The sequence below is a fragment of the Lactuca serriola genome, chromosome 9 (genome assembly GCF_051521515.1).
Source record: "Lactuca serriola cultivar US96UC23 chromosome 9, Lser_US96UC23_V15, whole genome shotgun sequence".
Classification (NCBI taxonomy): domain Eukaryota; kingdom Viridiplantae; phylum Streptophyta; class Magnoliopsida; order Asterales; family Asteraceae; genus Lactuca; species Lactuca serriola.
Window position 1 is genome coordinate 219,788,535 of NC_136416.1, and position 5,661 is coordinate 219,794,195.

Genomic DNA, 5,661 nt, shown 5'->3' on the forward strand with positions numbered 1-5,661 from the left:
CAATAAACTGAAACTGTAAGCCCGAGAGGTTAGTGAGTTACCCCATAATACCAACACCATACCAACATAACCATATCATATAACCAATACATAACTGCATGCATCATGAGCCTTCAACATGACTGGACTGCCTCGCAGGGCCTACAACCTATCTGGACCGCTTTCGAACCTTCGGCATGACTGGACCGCCTCGCAGGGCCTACAGTCTATCCGGATCGCTCGTCGGGTATGTTGGCCTACAACACAAAGAAGGACTGCCTCAACCCACCCCCCAATCAAGAAAACATGTGAACATAAATATCATACACTAACATACATATATAGCAATCAAACCGATCTAATAGATCATATAGCACATCAACATCCTATTGCTAGGACACCGACCTAACTAGGTCACTAAGCATAAACATAACCTCATCCTAACTACCAGGATACAGATCTAACAAATCAACAAGCATAGTGTCATCCTATCTACCAGGAGGCAGAACTAACAGATCACTATTCTTATCAAACAGTATGCACATTGAGCCTTCAGCCTGACTGGATCGCCTCGCAGGCCTTCAGTCTATCTGGACCGCCCTGAGTACGTTGGCCTTAAGCATAAAGCAGGACTGCCTCAACCCAAACATACACATACATATGCCAACACACTTATAACACATAATCAATCAACAACAAACATATATCATACAGATCATAACAACGTACTATAACTAGGATGTAATCAATAAACGTATCATGCCATAAACAAATACAATCCACAAGGGCTGACCTTGGTGCCTTAGACCCTATTGATATAGTGAGGATAACTCACCTGACACTGCTGAAGTCCTGCGGATGAAACTCCTACTGCTGGTTGACAGATTCCCACACTGCCAACATCAAACAACACTCAATTAATAATTGGGTTCCAAGCCTAAAGTGCAACTCACACTACAAAACCCAATAGTCAAGTAATGGGCCATGTGTTGGGCCTAAACCTCTACCTGGTCTTTCTTTAAGGCCCATCCCATTATTCCAATCCAATTCCCATGATCCAATATCACATAATCATGAAGGCCCAATTATGGCCCATCTTTTTTTAAGTCCTCACATGGGCCTTACCCTGAAGCCCATCTAATTACTTTGGTCCATTAACTTGCTCTTGGATGGCCCACCAATAATCCAATTGCAAATGCCCAACAGGAAGGCCCAACTCAAACCCCAAGTGAGATTAGGGCTTCCACATGAAATGATAATTAGGGTTAAGTGTTTCTTACTTAACCCATTAAGGACTTAATTTACTAAGGACTTAATCCATTAAGTCCAATATTGCTTTTAGGTTAATTTTGTCAATGATTATTATTTAATATTTCAAGTTATTAAATATTCTCGTGTGTATCCCAATAAATTCTCAAAATTAGTGTCTTATGTCATTAGGGTTTTCCAAACCCTAATTAAAGTTTTCCAACCCCATGCTAGCCCATTAGTCCATTGGTTGGACTTTTAGGTCACTTTGGGCCTTATTGGGCCCATTAGGGTTTCATTGGTCATACATTGTCCAAACATCCCACAAACGGGGTCCAAACGAAATCAAAGCATACCGTCACTCGACACGACGGTCGGTAGCAGCAACCACCACCATACGGTGGTGGTTCGGGTTTCTTTTAGTATCCCGGGTACCTTTTACAATTTACAACTCAATCCAAATAAACACACACACACATACTAATAATACACACACACTAATAGCACATATACACACAACCACCTTGTGGTGGCCAACGGCAGCAGATGGTGGCAGCCACCACCTCATGGTGGTGGTAGTAATCTCTTTCTAGATTCCGGCCAATGTTTTTCCCACTCACACAATACAACACACACAATACACCCACCTAATCATACATAAATCACACACACACATAGCCACCATCCATGGTGGCTGGTGGCAGCGGAAATAAGGCAGCAAGTGGCGGCAACACACACCCGACTTCCTAGATGCGAACACAGCCACCCAAAAATGGCGGCATCCGGCGGATGGGTTTCGGTGGTCACAACAGCGACTGAATCGGAGAGGGAAGAACGTCATTCACGACGAGGGGTTGTCGTGTCCGTCATTGCAATGACCACGATGGGTCACAATACCGAATCTCAGAATTATCCGCAGCCCTCGTCTTCGAGGTCAGCAGCATCGACGACTCGGAGTGCTGTTAACTTCTTAACAGATGGCGATGGTGATGGTGGAATGGTTGGCGGAACCGCAGTAATGGCGGCGCACCAGAACCGCTCTTCTTTAACCACGAAAGGCAGCAGTGACGGCCATGGTCTGTCGTCGTTGGCAATAGAACAGCACCCCCTGAATGTCTTGCTGGTAGTAGCGGTTCACGGTGGACTTTGGTGGTCGATAGCGGCGGCTAAAAGATATGGAAGCATAAGGTGGCGTCTGGGAGGAATATTAGGGTTAGGGTTACATGGGGTGTTGTGGCTGTGATGTTTATATGGAGGCTAACAAGGTGACGGGTTCCACCTGTATCCATCTTCAACCATTTGTGTATTTTACACGTTTAATCCCTATCCATAAGAAATCTTGTCAACTTAAATCCAACATTTACTCCTTTAGTCCCTGTCTCTTAAAATCCTTACAAATTGAGTCCAAAATATTTACCAAGTAGCCCCTAATACCAATACCCCCTCTGACTTCTAAAATCCTTTGCAAGTTAAATCATGAAATTATACTTTAGCCCCCAGAAATCAAAATTATATCATTTGGCCTTCCGAAACAAGCACCTCACTAATTATTAATTAATTTTTGAGTAATAAATAATATAAAATAACAATAAAATTACTACTCAAGTTTTGGGTTTATTATTTAATTATTTTATTTTAAACGGGATGTTACACCAGTCACCATTCACCTCTAGCTAGTCAAATATTTGTCCTTTCACACTCTTCTCCAGCAAGATATCTTGATCAAAGGCTGGAAAATCCTTATCTCTCCTCCCACCTTATTCACTCTTTCACCAAAAGGCAAAACATGTCTCTCTCACTTTCTCTCTCTAAGAACTCGAGATTTCAAGGGCTGATCTCAAGCTTTTCATCTACTTTTGGTAAGTATCCTCATCCTACTCTTAAGTATTATACACTTCTTCACTCGTATCATAGATTTCCCATACAAATATCGACATATTTGTTCTTAGGATCTTCAAATCTTCAAGCATCTTCCAAGTGTTCTTGGCTTGGAAACCTCTTTTCTTCAACATTCATCTCAGGGAATCACTCAAGGTGAGTTCATACCCCCACATTTTCATGTTTCTTCAAGTTTTAGGGGGAGAATACAAGTTAAGACACCAAAAACTTAACTAAACTCAAACGTCAGCTTTCAACATGAAAGTTTAGTTCCATTCACGGACTGTTTTGAGCATCTTAAACTTAATATATTTCAAAACTGTTTAATATGCAAATAGTTCAGGTTATACCTTTAAAATGACTAATTGCACATGTCATACGATTTTTCTACAATTAATGGTGATTTTTACAAAACTGTCTATCACTGTAGCTACGAATTCGGAGGACCACTCTATGAATATGGACATTTTCACACAAGTTAGAGACTTCTAAAAATCATAATAAAATTTATGAACAAACTAGACACATTTTCTAAACTCTCAGAGTTTACAGATTCAGTTTTTGACTTCCTATGATTTTTATGTGATTTTTCTAAAACAAGGCATAAAAGTTAAAAACTAGTTAACAACTTATCATTTTGATAACACTTTGTAACATGTTGGGTAAAGTGTTTATCTTTGATGACTTCATATTTTGCATGTGTTTTCTGTTGTGATACATTTAAATAACAGAAAATTACTCACTGAATTGTAAGATTCTTTTGTCATTACAAATAATACAAGATGAAACATAACAAGTATAGTTATATTTTGCTAAACTACTACTTACACCGAAAAGGTTTTACACTCAATACAAACGGGTTTCATTTACTACACGATAAACTATAATAGGTATAGTTTATGGATTTCACATTTCAAACCTACTACACAAAAGGAGATTTCAATTCCACCACAGAAAAGGTTTTACACGCATACTACACGTAAAATCGTTATCGTAAATTGTGAGACACGTCTTCATTGTACTCTTAGAGTACGGGTTAAAATTCCTGAAATAGTTATAACTAGAGTCTCTTGTAGGGAGATCATGATAATTGTGTATAAATCTATATTGGGATTGACAACCCACACCAATGGTGCTTGCAACAGCCCGATTGGCCGATCGGGGGTGACAAATGTCATTTCAATTCCGACGCCTGAAGAACATTGCAACATGCATCTCTGTTATAGTATGGTTATAGCGACTCACATAGGGATATAACGACACATGTAGTTTATGGGAATTTCTATTTTAAAAAGGGGTTTTATCTATTTAAAACTGCATACCTCGTTACAAGTACGAACATACATATACTCGGTCTTGGGATTTAAGACTACATAATATTTTATAAGGAAAATATTAGATTTTTCTTGGATATACATTACATTTACAAACAAAGGTTTTCAAACTCGGGATACAATACTCAGTTTTATTTCAAATAATAAAACTACTATACATACTGGTAGTAACTAGGGGTTTCAAATTTTACATCCAAAAGCTTATGAACTCACCAACTTAATTGTTGACACTTTTTTTTCAAAAATACTTGTATTTTCAGGAAAACAGTAAAAAACAGGAACCCGCAACTTTTGAGGATGGGACGTTAAGACGTCAAATAGTTCATTTTGTCATCATAATGTAATTGATTTCGAAGCATGTAAATCCATACTACGGTGTAACTTTTCAATTATATTTATGATGGTTGTATTTATTTTGAGCACTATTATACTCGTTGTTATGATACTACACATGAAGTCCTCCACCCTTAGACGTTTCCGCCATCCTTGGTTCGGGGGTGTGACACACCCCCTTCGATATCTTTCAACCGGTACCGAGTCTATTTCACTCCTACAGCTAAGCATTCAATCATATCAACGAGAGTCACGAAGACAACATGCATAAACAAACATAAGATGAAATTGTTACGAAGACAACTATCATCCTACTGACATAATCTAGTGGGCTGACATTGGTGCCTTCGACCCACGAGTACGGTGGAGGAAACTCACCTCAGACTGAAGACAACTATCATCTTACTAATATCTCCCTGTCCACCAAGGGAACGTATCTCAAACGGAACATCTCTGAGAACTGCTCCTAAGTAATAGCAGCGCTCTACTCAGGAGTGTATGAACTAGTCACCAATCTCCACTAATCCTTCGCCCTTAACTGGAGAAGGTTCAGGGTGCACTTAACCTTCTGGTCATCCAGGAAAGAACAATTAAATAAACAACCCTCCACATCCTACAACCACCTTATCGCCATAATCGGGTCCTTGACCCCATCAAATTGTAGGGGGTTCGTGTTGTCGAAGTCCCGATACTGAAATGATCTCTCCCCCCGAATCCATATAGCAGCAACAACCGCTGTAGCTGCAACAACAACAGTGTCAATGAGTGCAATGTAGCGGTCATCAAAAAGCTCAATCATAGCGGTCTTGATAGAACCAAACAACTTCGAAATAGAGCTCCGGACAGTAGTAGCTACCTCTGTAGCGATCAACTCACAAATGTCATCATC

The 5,661-nt window shown here is 39.7% G+C and overlaps 1 long non-coding RNA gene across 2 annotated transcripts; it reads right to left on the minus strand.

Moving 5' to 3' along the window:
* Window positions 1-2,484, minus strand: LOC145077033 (uncharacterized). Of its 2 annotated transcripts, XR_013692916.1 has the most exons (3): window positions 1,584-2,472; window positions 815-872; window positions 1-236 (listed from the first exon to the last, which is right to left on the minus strand). It is a non-coding gene; the product is annotated as an uncharacterized LOC145077033 (long non-coding RNA). The 2 variants fall into 2 exon arrangements; XR_013692915.1 differs by lacking the exon at window positions 1-236 and having other exon boundaries at window positions 304-872; window positions 1,584-2,484.
* Window positions 2,485-5,661: the final 3,177 nt, after the last annotated feature.